General features: G+C 40.4%; 1 protein-coding gene across 7 annotated transcripts in view; it reads left to right on the top strand.

Moving 5' to 3' along the window:
• Positions 1-17,003: 17,003 nt before the first annotated feature.
• The window catches only part of atp6v0a1.L (ATPase, H+ transporting, lysosomal V0 subunit a1 L homeolog), a 39,470-nt gene continuing 32,301 nt past the window's right edge, over positions 17,004-24,172 (top strand). For 6 of the 7 annotated variants that reach the window (XR_005964229.1, XM_018234078.2, XM_018234077.2 and 3 more), the window contains exon 1: positions 17,004-17,152. The gene's annotated coding sequence lies outside the window, so the exon portion shown is untranslated. Of the gene's footprint in view, positions 17,153-17,846; positions 18,108-24,172 lie in introns of those variants that run through there. The other variant, XM_018234075.2, reaches the window with a different exon arrangement.

Raw genomic sequence — 24,172 nt, 5'->3', positions numbered from 1 at the left:
CTCCCAACAGCCAATGGTTGGGTGCTATCGTTCAAAAAAAGAGACAGAGCTTGGACATCTCTGTTTTGCAAAGTACTGACGGCATAAAATATAAGGTTGCTGGCTAGTGGACTACTGAAAATGGTTCTAAACCCCCCAAAGACATTGGTGCATAGAATAAGGCTGTGTATGTGGCAGGTGGGTGGGCTTGAGGGAAATATGTGTGGAAAGAGCGTCTCAGCAAATGGAAAAGTGCTTGGACGCATAAGCAGTCAGATGTTTCCCCTGTAGGAACACTCCCTGGGTTTGTCAGGGAATTCCATGCCTGTGGGGTTAGTCAGAGCCCACTCCCTCGTGTAAAGCAGGAAAATGAGATCTCAGAGAGGCTGCAGATTCACTGGCGGCTGGAAAAAGAGCTGGGGAAAGTATGTGATGAGGAGGAGGAGGAGGAGGAGGAGGAGGAGGAGGAGGAGGAGGAAGACTCTGTTTCTGTTGGACTGAAGCCTTTTGAGGACATAAAGACAAATAAGCAATTCTTTTGAGGTCAGGGCACCAGTGCTTATTGACTGTATAATGCACTGAAGGACAATGGTGTTTTTTTTCCTTTAACAAAATTAAAAAGTTCAAACAATTGTCTCACAGGGGGTTCAGGATACTAAGAGCAATGACAGGGCAATTTGAAGCCAATGTTATTACAAATCATTGCACTTAAATTACTAAATGCACAAAATTAACTTCAAAAGGATATTTTTCATGATTACATGATATAAAAGTGTTGTGGCCCTGTTTGTGATTAAGTAGATTTAACAGAAAACCTGCAGTTTATTTCTAATACACTGCTGTAACAACACCCAGGGCTCCCTGTTTTGGGCAAAACCAACATTATGGGGGGCAATGCAGAAAGACTGGGTCCTGTTAGAAAATGATGGAATTTCCAGCTCAGCAACAGCTGGAGAGCTGGACTTCCCTGATGTATTATACACTAAAGAAGAATTATTATGGTTACAAATATAATGAGATGTATGAAGGTTACAATGGTCTGCTCCAAGCATTTTTGAGAGTTTATTTTTATAAATTCAATTTTTAGAAATCTAGGACTGGGTAATTTATACCCCTTGCAATGATACTTTGCAGAACATTCAGGGTTCCCCAGGCTGTATCCTTAGAGGCTCACCTTTTGGGAATAGTTTAAGAACTTAGTTTTTTATGCTAAAAAGTGATGTCCTAGAACAGGGGTCCCCAACCTTTTTCACCTATAAGCAACATTCAGATGTAAAAGAGTTGGTGAGCAACACAAGCATGAAAAATGTTCCTGGGTGGTGCCAAATAAGGGTTGTGATTGGTTATTGGTAGCCCCTATGTGGACTGGCAGCCTACAGGAGGTTCTGTTTGGCAGGACATCTGGTTTTTTATGCAACCAAAACTCCTGCTATGAGACCATTGAGAACAACAGCCAAGGGGTTGGGGAGCAACATGTTGCTCACGAGCTACTGGTTTGGGATCGCTGTCCTAAAACATCCCTCGTCCACCTGATTTCCATTAATTCGTCAAGTGTTTTCATTTGTGGAAGCTGAAGAGCAATTCTCTGTAGACAGGACTGCCCTATTGCTGCTATTGCTACAGAAATTTCTATAGGGCCTACACCAATTGTTTGTGTAACTTGCATTTGCCGTGTGTTGGTGTTTCATGTTTTCCACTGCACAATAAATGCCACACAGCACTATGACTAGATTTTATTTAACTCTAGGGGTCCTGCTCTTGTGCTGAGCCAAGTGTCCTTTTTATCTAAAACGTTGTTCAAAAACTTTGCCCAAAGCTCTTTCCTCTTGTTTTTCACTATTCCTGCTCTTCACAGCTCCGTCTCAGTTATTCCCACTGTTCATTCTAACGTAGGCTCCACATTCCTACCAAGGGAAGCAAATAGATGCCTGGCTTGTGCACACACACACAAACACACACATTCACACAACTGTGCCAAATAAACACAGATACAATGCATTATAGAACTGGCAACCACCTGCTGGTATTTCATTTCCTCGGCTCAGGAGTTTTTTTCCCCACAGGTGAATATGAAAAAGTGAATTGCAGTTTTTTGGGCTAATAGGTCAATATGGAGAGAAAAGCTTGGGTAGGAATGACAGTAAGCTGCTGGGTGTAGTCACTGTTTGCCATGGCAGAGAAGTCATGTTCATCTCTCCTTTACACAAAGACATTTTTGAAATTGTTTTGAACTCGAGGATGAAGAGGGGCATAAATATAAATAAAAAAGCCACATGAATGAATAGAATGTAAAAATGAATGTACATGTACAGAGCTGCCTGCTGGAGATGTGGTGCATGGGTGTGATGTGGGCCTGCCTTGGTAAATCCCTACCCCAAACATTCAGGACACACAAGGCAGAAGCAGCAGAGCAAACAAGGCAATGTAATAATAGAAGGTGCACAATACAGGGTTCCCATCAGTACTGGACTTAGCTCCTTGCAATGAAGTAGCACAACTGTGAGCAGAGACCACCTGCTAAATGTATGAGTAGAAGCTGCCGCCTGCTAAATGTTTGAGGCTCTAGAAAAACACACTTTTGCATCCCTTATTGCAGGGATCCCCAACCTTTTGAACCCGTGAGCAACATTCATAAGTAAAGCTCCCCATAGACGCGACGATTCTTCTTGCCGAACGACCGATTTTAGGGAAGCCCGACCAATTATCGTGTGGTTAGTGGTATTCGAACGATCGTACATCTTACGATTTTTCGGCCGACATCTGTCGGGAAATTGATCGGCCAGGTCAAAAAATCTTTGTCGGTCCCAGTGCAATCTCTCTATGTTTGCAGGGCCAAGCAGGCAGCTCCCCTTTGTTTTCCTGGTAAATTGGTCTTTTTAGTTGATGGTAAATTCGTACGATCGTTCTGAGAAGATCGCGGTCTCACGATCAGGATCTGATCTTTTAAAAATCTCAACATCTATGGCCAGCTTAAAAGGAGTTGGGGAGCAACACTAGCATGAAAAATGTTCTTGGGGTGCCAAATAAGTGCTCTGATTGGCCATTTGGCAGCCCTTATGTGGATTGTCAACCTACATTGAGACTCTATTTGGCAGTACACTGGTTTTTATACAACCAAAACTTGCCTCCAAGCCTGGAATTCAAAAATAATCTCCTGCTTTGAGGCCAATGGGAGCAACATCAAAGGGGTTGGAGAGCAACATGTTACTCACGAGCTACTGGTTGGGGATCACTGCCTTATTGTATAACAACTGAATCCCCTGCCCAGCTGATAGGTCAGTTATATACTGCTGATTCTGTTGTTGATAGAAACTTAAAAAACAGAATAGAGCCAGACTAGTCCCAGACATCTGTGTATTAAATTGTGTATGAAGTACATTTCCTCTGGATAATGTTCTACATGAGAGAAGCACAGTATAGAGGTCACATACAAAACACAGCATTCTGCCATCCTTCTTTCAGTCCAGAGCACATGCACAAAGTACCCTGGCCCACTTCTTTATGGCAAGCAGAACCCATGGTGAGCCACTTGCTAACACAACATAGAAAAGACTGTCAGTATTCTCTTCTGAAACTGCCACCTTCTCCTTCCACACTGCCATTCAACTTGCTGCTGCTGACCAAGCCTGATGGATACAATTGCTTCTATACCTGATTCTTCTGCATAGCAATTTACAGCCAGGCCCAGGGATTGCTAATAGGAGAGGGTTGATCTTTGGCCTGTGCTTATATCTGCTTACTCAATACGCCTGCCAAGTTATTTCATTTTGTTTACCATGACCACTTCTGAAGTGGAAAAACTGTTCCTCTAGGAATTCTTACTTTAGTCTGAAAATTCCTTTGGGTGGAGGGGATAGCCTTCATTTCCCAGAGCCTGGTGAAATCTTCAGTGTTACTGAAAGAGAAACATAAAACTTACTAATATATAAATATATATTTACTTCTACTATTATCTAAACTCTCTTAATTTGTGGTCTTCATTGACCATGGGCTCCATAACTGCAGAAATCCCTAATGAAATAACTATAGTCAAACCCTCAATGTGGGCCAGGAGGCAACTCACGAGAGGTTTAGGACAACTGCATTAACACAGACACACCAGAACTCACTCACTAATACGTGGACTAGTTTGGGATGAAGTGGGAGACAAAAAGCATAATGATAGGAGGAGGGTTTTGATAAGACTGAGGATAAACAGGTTGTGCACAATTGTTGAGATAGGTGGGTGTATTGCTAATAGTGTAGGGGTAAAGGGAAAAGAGAGGGTACAACACATGGCATAGCATTGAGAAGACTTTTGTTTGGGACAAAGGGTAGGGAGAAGGTACAGTACAAGGTATTAGATGATGGGACGTAGGATACACTTGTTCCATGTAAGCAGTTCTTCTCACTGCTAGTAACTCTGAGACAGTCTATTCTATTTGAGAGAATTTGTTTCCAGCTCTCAGTTTGCACTCACACATGCCCTGTTTGCTTGTATTTCCATTCCAAGCTCCCTACCTCACAGACTGACAGTTAGAACAGAATGAAGTGCCCTCAGGGTTCTATGCCATTAGTTAGCCTCTGCCAGAGATTTCCATGATGACTGGAATACTGGGAGTTTGCCCGGAATGCTGGGAGGGAATGGAATTCCTAACACCCCCTCTCATCAACACTCTTCAGGTAGATTATTTTGAAGGTGCCAGTTGAGCAAGTGGCATAAAGAGTGAAGCTGAAGTATCAGACACATTGCAGGAAAAGCTGTGCCGGGACTCTCCTACACAACACTGCTAAAGTTCAACAGGGAAGGGTTCTGTGTATATTACAAGGAGCAATCAGAGAAAGAAGTTCTTGTGGAAGGGACATTATTATAAGAGCAATCTGAAACATTACACAAGATAACTAGGAGAGGCAGTTAGAACTGGTGAAATGAGGTGCTATAGGGGGCCGAACTAACAATGAACATTTAGACACTCAAAAGACATGGAGAAACATTTTATAATATGATGATTTTATAATGTAGGTCACAGAGCAGGGAAATACATGATAATTTGTAAAATACCCAATATTCACCAAATATAGTATAGGGTGTATATAGCCAGCAGTGCATTGCCAGAGTGTATTCCTGTACAACAGTATAATCAAAAGACTCTATAAATCAACAAGCTGCTGGCAAGAGCTCTGCTTTTCATTGGAAAGTGCCCATAGACCTTACAGGACTGGAATTTCAGATATCTCATATGCCTTCCCTATTAATTCCACAATCTTATTGCTTAGTGGTTGAGAATTTAGGATTGAATATGAAGGTAGCTAATAGAAGTGTTATTACTATAGCCCAGGCCTGAGCTGAGCTACACTATTCATTTTCCTTCTACATATGGGGAAACAGAGACGGGCGTGGAGCCTCTTCAGTTGGCCACACTTCATACAATTCATTCAATTGCTGAACAAGTTCTGACTTTATTTTGCTGTGTGTAAGGGAGTCCCCTACAGTTCACTGCTTCAACTGAAAACAAGCTCATGGCCTGACTTACAATGGCCTCATTTCACTGTACAGCCCTTACAAAATCTTCCGCAGGATCAAGGATTATCCGATCTGCTGGAAAATTCCCATCTGTCATTCATTTTATTGGATTGGAGCTTCTCTTCTTGATCTCTAATTACCGTATATACTCGAGTATAAGCCGTCCAGAGTATAAGTCGAGGTACCTAATTTGACCTCCAAAAACTGGGAAAGCTTATTGACTCGAGTATAAGCCGAGGGTGAGAAATGCAGCAGCTTCTGGTAAGTTTCAATCAAAAAATTGAGGGTTTCTGCTCCCATTGGAGGTGCCAGCGTCTCGTTTTTGGATGCCGGCGACCATTCTTGGACGCCGCCGAATATTCTTGGAGACTATTCTTGGACGCTGGCGACTATTCTTGGATGCCAGCGACTATTCTTGGGCGCGGCGACTATTCTTAGGCGCCGGCGACTGTTTTTGCGCTTGACCCGAGTATAAGTCGAGGTAGAGTTTTTCAGCATATTTTGGGGGCTGAAAAACTCGGCTTATACTCGAGTTTACCAGGCAGTGGGTCCAAACAAACGGAACGATTGGAAAGGTTCGTGTATATGATCCATTCATATCCCCAAACACAGTGTATATGGTAGTTTTATACAGCAATATTCGTTTTTTAAGGTTTAAACCCAAAATAATGCGTAATACAGAGCAGACAATGCATCGATTTCAACCACAAGAAACGATTTAATGTTCAGATATTCTTTTTAGCTAAAATGATAACAAGTGCAATGTGCACAGTACAGAATATAAGATTAAGACAAGGGCTGGGAGTGCTTGGAGCAACAAGAAAAGCCTTTCTACACAGGGTTAACAGAAGGAAAAGGATGAAGTAATACATGTTTACTCCTAGATTCCACCTTATGAAGTGGAATCTCAGGGCAGACTTGTGTTTGCAGTACGGGGAGATAAGGGAGATTTATGGGTTTCTAAGGAGATTCTTTCTGATAATCCTCCTGAACCAAATTCCAAAAAGAACTACACGTTGGAATGCGGCTGCAAGAAGCGTCTGGGCAGAGCCAGAAACAAAAGGTGATGGTATTAAAACCACTAAAATGATATGGCTGCAATGTGATACATGTTTTAAAGTAACAAAGTTGTTGAAGAAGAAGAAAAGAATAGAAATTATTAGGAAATATTCCAATACCAAAGGCAAGTATTGAAATTTAAACAAACATTGTGGGGAGATTAGAAACATAAGCCCATGGCCTACACTGAGAGGAGTGGAGAAAAGCCATATAGTGAACTCCAGTAATGTATTTGGACCTGAGCGTTTATTATGTTACTATATCCTCACACAATAGCCTTGCCATATGATTATGTAAGTAAGGTTATTATTTGTGGATATACAGGTGTCTGGGCAGGTTCACTTTGTGCCCTTTCTCGGATAGAACTTGCGGCTGGAATAAAAGAAGGGATACTGTCATGGGAAAAAATTTTTTTCAAAATGAATCAGTTAATAGTGCTGCTCCAGCAGAATTCTGCACTGAAATCCATTTCTCAAAAGAGCAAACAGATTTTTTTATATTCAATTTTGAAATCTGACATGGGGCTAGACATATTGTCAATTTCCCAGCTGCCCCCAGTCATGTGACTTGTGCTCTGATAAACTTCAATCACTCTTTACTGCTGTACTGAGAGTTAGAGTGATATCACCCCCTCTCTTTTTCCCCCCAGCAGCCAAACAAAAGAACAATGGGAAGGTAACCAGATAGCAGCTCCCTAACACAAGACCACCTGCCTGGTAGATCTAAGAACAGCACTCAATAGTAAAATCCCATGTCCCACTGAGACACATTCAGTTACATTGAGAAGGAAAAACAGCAGCCTGCCAGAAAGCATTTCTCTCCTAAAGTGCAGGCACAAGTCACATGACTTGGGGCAGCTGGGAAATTGCCAAAATATCTAGCCCCATGTCAGATTTCAAAATTGAATATAAAAAAATCTGTTTGCTCTTTTGAGAAATGGATTTCAGTGCAGAATTCTCCTGGAGTAGCACTATTAACTGATGCGTTTTAAAAAAAAAACATGTTTTCCGATGACAGGATCCCTTTAAGATAAAGTAGAAAGCACAATAAGTGGGTTTCTTTTGATGGTACTGTAGTTTGGAACAGGCTTCAGCTCTGAATGAAGTGGTAATTAATGACAATCACAGGCCTGATTCATGTACATTCTTCTTCATTTCTGCCATGAAAAAAAATAGTTTGGCAACAACGAAGTTTAATGAGTCAACATTCCCATTTCCTGTACATTGTTTCTTTAAAGCTGGGAATTCCGCCATTTCTCTGATGATTCCCTGTCGAGCTTAGAATAATACCCCAAACATGTTTGCAAGCTGCCTTTCATCATACAGGTCCCTAAATTATATCTGTGACCATTTCATGTCAACTGTAAAGGGACTGTAAGTGGACAATTTATTAAAACATATATCAGCAGTGCCAAGCCAGCACGTTTTACTTCTGAAAGTTTTCCAAATAGTATTGATTTGAGATTCCATCCCTGTTTATGCTGGACCAAAGCTTCCCCAATGCTTAAAGCTCAAGGTCTATGGAAAAGGGGGTGTATTGCATCTTATGTAGCTTTATGCAATCCTCCTGTCACAGACTAAACATTGCTATTAAACTAAGTGAGAGGTTGAACTGGTAAAATCAGGCGCTCTCCTCCGGCTCACTTATTCCAGTGAGGGATACGCTATAGGCCTCATAGCATGTTGGAGTCTTGCACCTGATGCAATCTCTCTAGCACTTCAGTGTAAATTGGATGCAATCAAACCAAAGGTTCTCCAAGTCCAGTTCAGAGAGAGAGAGAGTCACGTGTGCCCCCCATCTGTTAGATGCAGATACGCTGCACCTCTTTTGGAAGGACACGGAGAGAAAACAGAGGAAGGAGGCAATGACCCAGGATTGCAATGTCTTTTACATGCGCTGATTCCATCTAATGCAACGGAGCAGGTATTGTTGCAGCATGAAACTCTCCAGTTTGGAATTTCAGCAGCTATTTGATTTACTGACAAGAAGATGAATAGGAAATGACCTGAACAGAAAGATTAAGTAATAAAGAACAACAATGCAGTAACTAGGGATGCACCAAATCCTCTATTTTGGATTCAACTGAACCCCTGAATCCTTCGCCAAACATTCGGCCGAATACCCAACCAAAGCATATGCAAATTAGGGGTGGGAAGGGGAAAACATTTTTTAATTCCTTGTTTTGTGACAAAAAGTCACGTGGTTTCCCTCCCACCCCTAATTTGAATATGCAAATTATGATTTGGATTCGGTTTGGCCCGGGCAGAAGGATTTGGCTGATTCCAAATAATGCTGAAAAAGGGCGAATCCCAAACCGAATCCTGGATTCGGTGCATCACTGGCGGTAACCATAGAGAAACCAGATCCAGAGGGGAAGGGACCCCCAAAGTGACACTACTAAAGAATACCATTAAAAATAAAATTGCAGCCTCACAATAGGTTTTTTAGATGCCATTTACAGTTTTTGTTTACAGCATAAATGCTAAATCATTCCAAAATAGGATTTTTGCTGTACCCTTTGTACTGCCCCGTACCCTCTGATCAATGTCAGAACTACTGGTGTGGAACTGGGATGTGATTACAGGCCCCCAATGAGACCTACTAACAGGACTCTGTGGATATAAACTGGCAAGGAGTGTGGCCCAAGGTGCAGGGGACCAGTGGACCATAGGGGTTTTTGTTCTATTTCTGCCTCTGAGTGTCAGCTGCATGGGTGAGTGGCATATTACACACTTTGTTATGTGGATTGGCTTCATAGAGCTGCTGTAGAACAGCATTATACACAAGGCAAGTATTCTGACGCCTCTATTTGACCCTTGAATGTAGAATCCATCATCATTGGACTTGTTATTTCTAACAACCCTCTTTCCATTGTTTATATAATGTACCTGTTGCATCTCCCTTGGGTAGCAGATAGTTAATAGCAATCACGTAAATAACGCTTGTTTTTCTCTTTATAAACAATTCGCCTGCGTCCTCTGGGGCTGATCTGATTGACTCCATTACGCCATTGTGTTCATGTCAGAGGAACTGGAACCTGCAGAAAACAATTGGCAAAAGCTGTGACCTCAATTATCACAATTATAATCCTTGTATCCGGCACCTTCTGTGTCACAAACTTTAATGACTTCCCCAAAAAAGTCCAATTCTTCTCAATCGTTGTTATACAGACCCTCCTCCCAATTTTAGATGTTTTTATTATATTTTTTTCTAGTGATTTTGTTCAAGTGCAGTCATTAACTATTGCACAGGAGGGAAAACATCGCCTGTATATAATGTGGATACTCAGACCCTGATTAAACCCTGCCCTTTATCTATATTTAGTGTAACCCTTCCACCATTCCAACATGTTTCAATTCCCTTCTGAGCAAACACAGGACAGGGTGGATAAATGAAGCAATTGTGCAGCCGCCCTGAGCTCCAGCTTCAAAGTCATAAACGTTTCATCACCGTTTCGCATCTGTTCAGTGTTTACGGGCGAATAGGAAGAGGGGAGACAGGACAGAGCGGGGGGGGACATTCAGGAAAATGATGATATAAAAGGAGAAATGCAGCAGACTTGCTAAAACAATCACAACTTGTGACTGGGTGCAACAGCTGGCTTCTGATTGGCTAACGCACCCAGTTGTGTTTTGGAACTTCAGACACAACTGCTGCGGTTTTAAGTTCCGCAGTTACGCTGGAATTATGGCGACTGCGTCATAAAAAAACCAAAGGTGATTTGTGTCCAAAACTTGCTCTTTGCACTGTGTTGGTAAATGACCCTTGTGACTGATTTAAAGGTCTATAATCTACTTTAAATCTAAGTCTGATGTTTTATAAAGCTTCACAAGCTGACACAAAAGAACTATGAGTAGGGTTAATATATGTGGTACATCACTGATATGTGCACAATTGTTTCACATCTGCCCTGTTCTTCAGTAAGCTTTCAGTATTAGGGTTAGGGTCAATATTTCTGGTTTTATCTGAACCCTATTTCCTGTATATTGACCTGCTATACACTGAATATATGTAGACTCCTTTGTGTGGATTTTACACAAGTGAAAACCCCTGAGTTCAGCATAAACCGCTCCTCCTCTGCCTCGCCATTCTGTCAATCCCTGCACTGGCTTCTGTTACCTTTCAGAATCAAATTCAAATTAATGACCCTGACATTCAAAGCACTTCATAACTCTGCCCCACCCTACATCTCTGAACTCATCTCTATATAATCACCCAACCACTTACTACGCTCCTCTACTGACCTGCTACTCAACTCTTCTCTCATTACCTCCTCACATGCTCACATTCAAGACTTTGCAAGGGCTGCACCCCTCCTCTGGAACGCTCTCCCACCGTCTGTCCCACTTTCTCCCAACCTTTCTGCTTTCAAGAAATCTCTGAAAACGCACTTCTTTCGAGAAGCCTCCCCTCACTCTGCTTAACTACCAAACGCAACACCACATACAGTACCACATTTCTCACCCACTTAATTCGATCTTGCCCACTCCCACACCTTGTGTATTACTCCCTTCCCTTTAGAGTGTAAGCTCTTTCTGCATAGGGCCTTCCTCACCCTTTGTGCCGGTATTGATTGTGATGTTTGTTACTCCATATATTCTATGTATGTAATTCATGTGATGTAGTTGTATAATCACATTTACTTTACAGTGCTACGCAATATGTTGGCGCTATATAAATACATGTTAATAATAATAATAATAAACGTCAAAAATCACGATCATTACGAACTTTAGCTATAGCATGACTTGTTCAATCATAAAATAGCTCTAAATGTCTACAAAAAGAAATGGTGGGTCCAGCCTATATAAGCACTACTAAAGTCACTGCAGTTTCAAGAAATAGAATATGAAACAGGAGGACATACTCCCAGTTCACCCCAGTCCAAGGGTGAATGTTCATTTACATTAATTGCTTATACAGCCTATGAATACCAACAGGCACTAAACATGTCCTAATAAACTTTTTTGTATCTTATTTACTTGCTGCTTGATCAATTTTTGGAGGAACTCACACTTTTGGTTTTGTTCTTCGATACTAAGGGGCCGATTCACAAAGGGTCGAATATCGAGGGTTAATTAACCCTCGATATTCGACTGGGAATTAAAATCCTTCGACTTCGAATATCGAAGTCGAAGGTTTTTAGCGCAAATAGTGTGATCGAACGAATCGTTCGATTCGAAGGATTTAAATCCAACGATCGAAGGATTATCCTTCGATCAAAAAAAGTTAGGAAAGCCTATGGGGACCTTCCCTGTAGACTTACAATGAGTTCGGTAGCTTTTAGGTGGCGAACTAGGGGGTTGAAGTTTTTTCTTAAAGAGACAGTACTTCGACTATCGAATGGTCGAATAGTCGAACGATTTTAAGTTCGATTCCTTCGATTGGAAGTTGTAGTCGAAGGTCGTAGTAGCCCATTCGATGGTCGAAGTAGCCCAAAAACACTTCGAAATTCAAAGTTTTTTTACTTTGAATCCTTCACTCGAAGTTAGTGAATCGGCCCCTAAATGTCCTCTCGGGGAGCCAGGTGTTGCTTTAATGAACATTATCAATCATTATGAACTTTTATTGGTAATATATACAGTGAGCACATTACAAATAAGCAAGACAAGTATATGGCAATATCTGTTCTGCTCATTACCTGATCCTTACCACATTCAACTGCATAGTATAATGTTTAGTACACAAACTGACTTTATTATTAAATGGACTAATTATGTGGAAGTAAAAAGGTAGAAGAAACAGACACTTTGAGCAATTAATAATGTGGAGTAGTAGCGAGTCAGGCAAAGGCAGTCATACAGGTTGAGGCACAGAGAGAATCTTGTCTCAGCAGACACTTTACAGGAAAGGTCAGAATGCCACCCCGGTAACTTTAAGAGCAGAATATCCAGTTTTTTAAATAGATATTCAGTTCCCTTAGGGCAGGAGAGCACAAGTGCCCTCTCTACACTTACACTACCCCTGAGGCAGCCATGACTGTACTACACTGACCTCCTACCCAACTGAAAGGGGTATATTTATCAAAGAGTGAAGTTAATAGTGAAGTTCCGCCACTAGAGTGAAATGCCGCCACTCCCCATTCATTTCTATGGGATTTTTAAAGGCGTATTTATCAAAGGGTGAACTTCCACTTTTACCCATTGATAAATACGCCTTTCAAAATCCCATAGAAATGAATTGAGAGCTGCGGAATTTCACTCTAGTGGCGGAACTTCACTCTTTGATAAATTTACCCCAATGAGTTTCTCGCTTCTATTGTTTTATTAAAAGTGTAGGACAAACAAACAGAATGAATCTCTTCTAGCTAAATGAAATAGCATTGACCCAATAGCTATAATATTGGGCGCAAAGTTTTTTTTAGAGCAGTTCATTTGGATTTATTGACTTACACGGGGAGTCCACAGAAATAATTAGCACCTCAGACTGGGTACAAATGAAAGTATTCTTTTTGCAGAGATATGTGTGAACTATTAGCATGAAATGCCATGAATGCAGTTTGTAGAGGGCTGCTGCCAAATGTTACACCGCCCCTTGAAGGCTCAAGCCAATATGTTAAGATTACTTTGTGCAACACATATTTATTTATGGTTTCCAATAACCGTCTTTAATAAGAATGGGAAAAAGGTTCCCCCTTTTAATAGTATCCCTTTTTCACTCATGTGACTTTCCGCTTAATGAATAGATACATACAGGTAAGATAAATAGTTGTTATGCAGCCGGGTGAAACTTTAAATGTTTCTGTGTATTGTGTATATATATATATATATGCCATTAAAGGTGGTATTAATTCACTTACAGAAAAAGATAAGGCTTACAAATTCATTATGTGTGTTGCATTAATTAACTAAGTTTCTATGAGGCATATTCTCTGGCTGGTTTGGGAAGAGCCTGGGGGAATGTTAAAGGAAAACCCATTGCATAAAACAGCTCATATGTAAAACCCTGCTTCATGTAAATAAACCATTTTCATAATAATATACTTTTCTAGTAGTCTGTGCCATTGGGTAATCATAAATAGAAAATTGCCATTTTAAAAAAATAAGGGCCGCCCCCTGGGATCGTACGATTCACTGTACTCACAAACATACCAACAAACCATATATGTTAGGTCACATGAGCCAATTAACAGACAGAGTTGTGTCTTTTGCTTCCTCACTTCTTCCTGTTACAGTTAGAGCTGCGGTATTTCTGGTCAGCTGATCTCTTCCTGTTACAGTTAGAGCTGCAGTATTTCTGGTCAGCTGATCTCTGAGGCAGCACACAGACCATCACGAAATGGTGGCTCAAGGCAAGAGATGTAAAAGGGCAATATTTACTTAAATATATATTCCAGTTTGGTAAGATTCTTTAATATGCCACTTAATATCATATGAACTATCTGTTGCTTAAGTGTTCATTTTGGGGGTATAGTTTTCCTTTAATATCACTTGGAACTAAAGTGCAGAGCCATAAACAATGATATTCCAAGGGACACTTCTGTTTCTTCACCCCAATATTATGCACAAGAATGAAGCAGACTCTAAGGGCTATATTTATTAAACAGTGATGTTAGATAGAGATTGCCATAGTGAAATTTACATTTTTAAAACAATTCATTTATCAATGGGTGAAGGTGAAAGTTCATCTTCTGATAAATCCCATAGAATGTAGAGTGGTGGAATTTTACTCTAGAGGACTGTGGTGACGTCTTACTTCACAATATTCAATATTAAGGGATTAAATTAGGGCCTGTGTTTCTTCCTGGGGGCCCCTGCAGTTGGAGCATGAAAGACCCATGAAGAGTCACCGTGTGTAAGAGCCCTGAGGGCAATGACAGGACATTTTGTCTCTGCAAATAATCTCAGGTACAGGGAGTGACAAAATATCCTTTGTTTCATCTCCAGAGGAGTCACCATTGCGGAACCACACGCAGCAATTTGTACTATACAGGAATATCATCTAAGTGGTTTTAGTAATGCTTTAGTTACTGTTATTTTATTTGGAGTGCTAGAGTTTCCCTACACTAAATCCCAAATACCTGCGTTTATATGAGTGATTATTTTCTAGCTGGTGTCGTTTACACAGTTGACCAACCTCACACCTTCATGTAGTTGCCGAGTGAGAAAAGTGTCACAGCTCTGCAAATGAACTGCTCCTTGTCTGCAGACTATTTACTGGTCAGACCTTCATGCAGGACCCCCAGCTCCCTCTAGATCACTCCTCATGTGGGTCACAGGGTGAATGTGGTGCGTGTGTATGTGACCCTATTTGTGTGTCAGTCAATAACTATAACCTCCATTAAGATATGGTGTAACGTGCTGGTGATATATCAATAAATGATGAGTGCAAGTGTGAGTGCCAGTTTGTCTTACCCTGTATCTTCCACAACAAATACAAATAACATATCTACTGGGGTTGTATGATTTCATTTGAGGGTACTCAGGGATTGCCAGGTGGGTTATGTGCTGTATTTTGTGTAACTTCTGGGGGTGCAGCAACCACACTGGGGCTCACTCACATGGGGAGACTTGTTGTGGCAGAAAGCGCTTGTATGTGGCCATAGACATTACAGTTACAATCTTTCCTGGAAAAGATGTTTATATAGGAAAAATCATTAGTTTCAATACACACGTGTAGAGCTGAATGGTCAGATATAGTAACAATACAAATCTACCTGAATCTGATCATTGAGCACTAACAATGGCCCATGTTCAGGTGCCTTCAAAGGATCCCAATCAGACGTTGCCAGCCAGCCTCACCGTTAGGGTAGGGACACACTGGGCGATTTGGGGAGATTTAGTCGCCTGGCGACTAATCGCAGCGACTTTTCTTCCGGAATGCCTCCCCTCACTCTGCGCCTGGATAAAATGAAAAGTCGCCGGCGCTAATCACACACGGCGATTCGTTTTCCGAAGTCGCCCGAAGTTGCCTCACGAGGAAACTTCGGGCGACTTCGGAAAACGAATTGCCGCGTGTGATTAGCGCAGGCGATTTTTCATTTTAGCCAGGCGCAGAGCGAGGGGAGGCATTCGGGGAGAAAAGTCGCGGCGATTAGTCGCCAGGCGACTAAAACTCCCCAAATCGCCCAGTGTGTCCCTACCCTTAAGGTGGCCATACACAGGGAGATCGATATCACCAAATGAGCGGATCTCTCCCCGATATGCCCACATTGAGCAGGGCAATATTGGGCTGATCCGATTGTGGGCCCTAGGGTTGCCACGTGGCCGGTAAAAATGTTGCTTGATGCCAATGTTATTTATAGGGAAAACCCATCAAAATATAGGAAGGTTGGTATCTTTTTCCAGAAAATGTGATAACCCTATGCCCAACGATCGGATCAGAATGGAGGCAACATGGGCGGGCGAATTGCGGGACCGGCGGGATTTTTGCGCTGCCCGATTGACATCTGGTGGACTTTGGAGCAGATATTGATCAGTGACACCCATGGGAAAGCCCCACACGGGCCAATAAGCTGCTGACTCAGTCTGTGACCAGCTTTTATCAGCCTGGGTATGGGGGCCTTTATCCAAGTCTAATGGCGATATCTGTGACTCGTTAACCACCATACATATGGTACTAAAATGAGTTTTATATGATCTTATTGGTGCGTCTATGGCCCCCTACAGGTTTCTGGGAAGACAAAGTGAGAGTCTTTGTCAGGCCTGTGCTGCAGCTTTTGGGACAATGATTCATCACTAGGGTTTTGCATTGGTTTTGGGATATTGGGGTCAATGTGGAGTTGTTGTTGTTTTAGGGGTCCCTCACAATTACCAGCCATTCCATCACCATCCTGAACCCCCTCCTCCTCAAGTTTCAGACGAGTAAAATAAAGGGTAAGAATAAAAACAATTGAGGTTTATAGAGGATTTCTGCTGAACAATATATTTAATATTGACTGAATGTGCATACCTCCCAACATTTTGGAAGTAAAAAGAGGTACAAAAAATTTTTTTCCGCACGTAGCGCAGCAATTTTTTGACCACACCCCTTTCTGTGGCCACACCCCCTAATTACCATGTTCGTTTTACAAAATTTGGCAGGTTATGAAAGTTTGAAAATATTTCTCCTTATCTAAACTGTGTTTTTGTGTCTCAAAATTGTTACAAAGTATCTTATTTGCACCTGTTAGCTGTTCTGGGCTCTCTGCTAATAGCCAATTAAGTTAGAAACTTTGTTTCTTTTTCTGGCTGTTCAGTGCAGAGAAAAGAGGGACTTTCCAGTACAAATGAGGGACTGCGGGTTGAGCTGTCAAAAGAGGGACTGTCCCTCCGAAAAAGGGACAGTTGGGAGGTGGATGTGTTTTATGTACTGTCTGCTGGTGTCTATTATTTACCAGATTCTATTCTATGTAGAACAATGTGCAGCAGGAATCCATCCCTACCCCCAGCAGCTTAATGCGCCATTCCAAGCCTCTATCCTCAGGGACAATAACACTTCATCATGTGATTTGATAGGAGCCATTTTAAAGGCGGGCATTCGAGAAAAAAACCCAATGTATGGTGCTGGGAATATGCCAATAACAAAGATGGCGACGAGGCGGCAGATGGGAGTGTCAGTGACGTCAGGGGGTGGAGTTCCAGGCTGGAGCGGTGGAAAGAAGCAGCTGATTGTGAAGAGAAGAGCGTCAAGGTAAGGCTTTCTATGATTATCCGCCGCCAATTCATGACAATGGCCCCGGGTAAAGTCAGCTGTGAATGTGGAGACTCACATGACATTTCCATTTGGTTCTAGACCAGTTACAGGGGCTGCGCCTTTTGTTTGTCTCACAATTTAATCACCGCAGATCTAGGGACGTGTAGTGAATATTGGCCTCACAGTATCAGTGTCTGATCCTCACATTTCTACTCACATCTCTACTCACATCTCTCACCTCTTCAGTCTTTGCCTCCTCCAATCATATGTCTTCTACTCGTCACCTGATGCTGCTACTGCTGTCACTGGCCGCACAATATGGCCGCTAACACTGCTGCCACACTCCCAACAGCCTCTCTCTCACCTAGTGTCTGTCACCATTCATAGGACAGAGACCATAGAGCGACATAGACCATAGAGGGGCAGAGACCATAGAGGGACAGAGACCAGAGAGGAGCAGTGATCATAGAGGGGCAGTGATCATAGAGGGGCAGTTATCATAGAGGGGCAGAGACCATAGAGGGACAGAGACCATAGAGGATCAGCCATAGTGGGACAGACAGCCCAGTATTGATGGTTTGCTCTTGATGTCATGTGATCAAACCCTCTTGTGGCTGCAATATTGGCATTAGAGGAAATTCAGATCAATTCTTTCCTAGAAAGAAAAGATTGAAAATGATTGGTCTGTTTTTTCCTCCCTTAAAAAAATATTGATCCCTCTTTCAATTTCACAGTTTTTTTTTCCTTTTAATATTTATGTTGTCGGTCAGAATTTCCACAGATCACGTAAATGTCATGTAAAACCCGTCATTGATAACTATCGTATAGCAGAACAAACAGACAATATAGTTCTGAATTGTAACAGTCTGGATAACGGATCCAAAGAAGGGAACTGTACAAAATATATGTTGAATCTGGAGAGATGAAGAATGAGGTTTCCCAAGACTTCCTGGTAGGGGGTTGTTTATTATGACATCACATGACTTCCCTATTGTGACAGGGGAGTAAAGGAATTGCCCTTTTATTTCACTTTGCTGCTCGTCTTTTGCCATTTGTTAGGTATTGCCCGAATATCTGCAAGTGTTCATTTTGGTGAAACAAGGTCCGAATACGATACAGTAGGAATGAGGGTTAGGCCTGTGGGTTGCCATTTATAATTTATAGAGCGTAAAGCAGAAACAATAGCACACGTCCTGGGTCACTGTATCCCTTCTAATGATTGTGTTATAATATCAGTGTGTCACGTATCACTGCCATTGTATTCAGGATCATTTCTAGCTTTTCATATAAACTGAAGCAAATAAGCAGGACACCTTGTATTTAAATCAATACAAAAACCTCCCATTTGTTTGCTGTTCCTGGTTCTTTTAACATGTTTTAATTTGAAAGCAGAAGGCTGTTATCTCTTTGTTTAGCCATCTTTTATCTGGACCTCCACTGTCTAAAGAAATGTATGCCTTTCCTTTGTGTTCAGTGGCCAAACAAAACTGCATGTTGGTTGGGTATTTCTATTTACTGGGATATTGGCCCATTGAAGGTGGCCACAATATAAAGTATAGGGGATTCCCATTGGTAGGTCACGTTTAGTCCCACCTTTAATCTTTTTTTTATTATTTTTCTACATTACTAGTCCCACCTTTCTAATGACATGGAATTAGGTAAAACTCTCTTAAAATGAATAAAACTCACCCAGATAATTGTATAATATATATATATAGTGAGTGTTGTCTTGCTTTGTCTTTGAGGTTTAAAGCACAAACGTTACATCACAGGTTGTCACCATTTCTATTGAAAATTTCTGGCTTTCCTGCAGTTATCTTTCTGGTTAAGCTGGTAAAATTGCAACCAGAAGGCACGAAGTTTCACCCCATACTCCTCATTCCAGTAAAAGTAAAAGAGGAGTTTCTGGTGCTCCCAGTTGTGTGAGTGTAAATGCCTCATGTTGCACACATGCCCAAATGAATGGGGCAAAAAGAAAGGTGGCCATACTCTGTGCCATATTCCACCAGTTGGCTCATAGGGACAGGTCCCGTATCAGTTGCCTTCGGCCATAACCAGCTGCAAAGGGATTGGCAACATGTCATTAAAACCAAAAAATATACTGTAGCTAATCAAAGAGAATCACCACAGGTAAAACACTCAAATTACATGAACATGTTACAGATCAGGGTTGTTGTTGTTTCATTTTTTCCATTTTCAGTTCAGTTGGTTTCAGAAAGATCACCAAACAAAAACTGTGGTTCCATTTAAGCCAGTAGCAAAAAGACCAAAACAAATACAAAAAGTATTGTAGAAGTGATGCCTATATTGGCTAACATTTCTATTGATATTAGGTATCACTTCTACAATACTTTTTGTATTTGTTTGTTTTTTTTATTTGTTAGAGCAACAGAAATCCCTGAGTTTCATTAAAGGGGATGTTCACCTTCCAAACACTTTTTTTCAGTTGTTTTCAGATTGTTCCCCAGAAATAAGTCAAAGTAAACTTTATTGTCATCTCAGCAGTATACGAATATACAGTGAGACGAGACGACGTGGCTCTAGCTAATACATATCACAAAAAGGCACTTAAAAAAAAAATAATAATAAAGACTTTTTTCAGTTACTTTCCATCTTTTATTTTTTACTGTTTTTCCAAAATCTAAGTGTAAAGTGTAATGTTTGTGTCTGTGATGTTTGAGTCTGACAGCTCAGTAATTCACGTGCAGATACAATTTTACAACATTGAGTTGATCCATTTCTCAGCAGCATCTCTGGAGTATTAGTAACTATTGTATTAAATAAACAGCTGCCTGTAATGAAACTCAGAGATTCTGCTCAGCAGGGACAAAGATAACAAATGTATCAACTAAATGGATCCATTTAGAACAGTTTACAGGGTCGGCGACCCTCTCCCAGAGCTGCTTCAGGAGGTGCAAAATGACACTTTACACTTCAATATTAGAAAAACAGTCACAAATAGAAAATAGAAAGAATTGTAAAAAGTCGTTATTTCTGGTGATCGATTTGCTTAAAGGTGAACAACCCCTTTAAAGGCAGATGTTTTGATACAATAGTTACTAATATTCCACATAGACTGCTGAGAAATGGATCAACTAATTGTAGTAAAATTGTAACAGTTCAGATGCTTCTGGATCACTGAGCTGACAGACTACAACACCAGAGACACAAACATGAAACTTACATTTTAGGAAAACAGTAAAAAATGGAAAGCTATTAAAAAAAACCAATTGTTTATGGTGAATAATTTGAAAACAACTGAACTGAAAAAATAGTTTGAAAGGTGAACAAGCCCTTTAAGTTTCTTCCAATTAACACATTTTCAGCTAAAGTAGAACCTGGCAGGTGTTTGTAGCTGCACTTGTAGCCATAGAAGATCCATTGAAGGATATCTGCCCAATATAAAAACACTATACACAATAAAGAAGCTCTAATTGGAACCCCCAAAAACCACATGCACAGTTTAGAGACAGGTAGAAATTGTAGGTCACTGAAGAGAAGGAAAAAACAGAACGAGCAATAGTTAGATGCTTTATTTTTCCATTGACTTGTTTGTCTGTCATGGATATGAAATCCTGGGGTGGATCTGGTATTTGTTTAGTCACTTGCACAATACGTTTCCATTGATATGTGTGTATACCTGTCATTCATCATGTTCTCCAGGTGACAATGCTGGAAGGATACAGTTGTTACAGGTAAAATAAGCTTCCGTTGCATTTCAGACAATTCCATGTCCCTCCACGACTGAATTCACTTCTTAGAAATCACCAAAATACATTGTTTTTATACAGTTTCCCAGAAGGACCTGCTCCATTTCCATTTGATTATCAGAGATATAACACATACAGTTTAAAACATACAATGCTATCATGTTGTTTTATTTGTTTCTTTTCTCCATGCTTCAAAATGGGAACCTTTATTAGATTGTGATTAATCCGCTCATCACGAGCCATTAGCAAATTGTCATGTTGCAGTCGTTCAGCCTGTCTCTTCATAAACTCATCTTACTAACTGGATTACTAGTTTCATTGTGCTTTAAAGGCAACGTTTACCCCAGATGGGCTTGCTGAAGTCTACAGTCAATGGATTGTGAAAACTGAAATATAGCTTATATATATATATATAGAAGCACAAATATAGTTTATTCTAAACATCCATTGATTCTCAGACTAAATGCCTGACCTTTGTGCCCACCTGAGCTCTGGTTAAAGTTTGTGCATTGACTTGATGGAATTCTGTTTGCGCTGCATAAAGCTAGCGGTGTTTTGTTCTGTTAATATAAAATCCATATAAAATCATATAAAACCTGTGTGTAAAGTCCAGCAGATTTGCTATTTTCTCCAACAGCACATACGGCAGACATTGGGGGAGTTATGGGGGTCCTCTGGGAAAACAATGAAGTGTTCAGACTTGTTCATTTACATGAATGACTGATGCCTTCATTACTATATAAATTGCCTCTTGTTCACCTATTGACTCAATATCCTATTGGCTCAGGACAGAATTTGGAGGTAGATAGAGGTAGATATGGTCTATGGCCAAGGGGTTGTTCCCCTTTAAATGAACTGTTCGTATGATGCAGAGAGGTATATTTTGAGACAATTTTTATTCAGCATCTCTCCAGTTTGTAATTTCAGCCATCTGGTTGCTAGGGTCCAAATCCCCCTAGCAACCATGCACTGATTTGAATAAGAGACTGGAATATGAATAGGAGAGGCCTGAATAGAAAGATGAGGAATAAACAATAACAATACATTTGTAGCCTCACTGAGCATTTGTGTTTTTGAAAGCTGGAAAGAGTCAGACGGAAAAGGCAAATAATTCAAAAACTATATATATATATATATATATATATATATATATATATATATATATATATATATATATATATATATATATATATATATATAAAAATGAAGCAGTTGATAAGTTGCTTAGAATTAGCCATTTTCTAACATACTAAAAGTTAACTTAAAGGTGAACCACCCCTTTAAGAATTCCAGAAATGTTCAAGATACTGATAAATCCCTTACAGCCAATTGCCATACAGGACAATGGGAACAGGTTTGAATGTAATGGACCTGCCTCTTGGGCTACTAACTAAGCTATTGTGGACAAAAGATATTGCCCAATGATACAGCTGAGCTACAATTGTTCTGTAATGGAGGTGGTCATTGATTTCATTACAAAGTACAGGAATGGGAAAACCCATTATCAAGAAAGCTCCCAATTACAGAAAGGCTGTCTACTATAGACTATGTTTTATCCAAAGTCTTAAAACTGATTTCCTTTTTCTGTGTAATAATAAAACAGTAACTTGTACTTGATCCCAACTAATATAGAATTAATCCTTATTGGAGACAAAATCAGCCTATTGGCTTTACTGTATTTCATATTTACATTTTTTTTTAGTAGACTTAAGGTATGGAGATCTAAATGACGGAAAGATCCCTTATCTGGAAAACCCCAGGTTCCTAGCTTTTGGATAACAGGTTCCATACATGTTTTGTGACTTTTTTAAGGAATGTTAAATAGCCTGTGAATATGCTCTTTGCACAGTCTGTTTATCAGGTCTTTCCCCGTTGCATGTTTCTATATACTGATTGTACTGCAGTATGTGATGATTACAATATATATATATATATATATATATATATATATATATATATATATATATATATATATATATATATATATATATATATATATATATATATATGTAGATATATATATATGTAGATATATATATATGTAGAGATATATATATGTAGAGATATATATCTATATATATATATATATATATATATATATATATATATATATATATATATATATATACAGTAGTAAAAGGACCCGCACTCCAAGTTTTATGTGAAAAAAGTGCTGAATTTTATTAACACGTGCATATCCAACGTTTCGGTCCACACTGGGACCTTTCTCAAGTCCTTGAGAAAGGTCCCAGTGTGGACCGAAACGTTGGATATGCACGTGTGAATAAAATTCAGCACTTTTTTCACATAAAACTTGGAGTGCGGGTCCTTTTACTACTGTGTACAAGAATACTTTGACCAACGCACCCACTTCGTTTGAAATCCGGTAAGAGTGCGCTCACTCAACAGACTGTATATATATATATATAGAACTGCTCCCTGGAGATAGACAGACGTGGCACGTACCACTGACATTTGCCCATCTAGTAGTGTGTGACTGCCAGTCGTCATTCTCAAACAAAACTCGTCATGTCTTTTTGTTTGCACTCCACAATTTTCCAGGAGCTTTACAGTCTGTTTATGTTCTTTCATAGGAGGGGATGTGGCTGTTTGCTAAATATTCCAAATCACTTCTATTGAAAGTTCCTTGTGAAACTCAGGTGTCTGGTCACACAAACAAGCCCACAGTGTGGCCCAAATCTGTCAGGGGCAGGCAAGTCATCTTAATTATCTAAATTGTCATCTTCAAAAATAAAGTAAAGCTGGTCATACACATGTTGATAAAAGTCCGGCCTCATTGGAAGTTAATTTGTGTATGTATTTGGCCTCCTTGACAGCCAGCCCAACACTATGTCAAGCTGAATAGCCGAAGTGTGTGTGTGTGTGTATATATATATATATATATATATATATATATACTGTATGTGTCAGGTTTGATGGTCCCAAGTAACAAGGACATTGATGTGGTACCTTACTGGTGGCTCTCCATAGGGCAGAGACACACGTGGAGATTCCAGGAGATTGGTTGCCCAGCGACAAATCGCCTCTTCTTTGGGCAACTAGTCTCCCCGTCAGCTAGAATCTAAATCGCCAGCAGGATGACACTCATCGTTCATTCGTTTTCCAAAGCCTACCGACGTTTCCTCATGAAAACTTGCTCCAAGTGCCTTCCCGCTGTCAATTTAGATTGTAGCCGGTGAGAAGGCAATTTGGGCAGATTAGTTGCCCGAAGAAGAGGCATTTGTTGGCAGGTCACTAAATCTCGCAGAATCTCCACGTGTGTCTCTGTCCAGAGGACAAACTATTG

Source organism: Xenopus laevis, chromosome 9_10L (genome assembly GCF_017654675.1).
Source record: "Xenopus laevis strain J_2021 chromosome 9_10L, Xenopus_laevis_v10.1, whole genome shotgun sequence".
NCBI classification, from domain to species: domain Eukaryota; kingdom Metazoa; phylum Chordata; class Amphibia; order Anura; family Pipidae; genus Xenopus; species Xenopus laevis.
The sequence above is the reverse complement of the archived record's forward strand: the minus strand, read 5'-3'. Positions and strand labels throughout refer to the sequence as shown.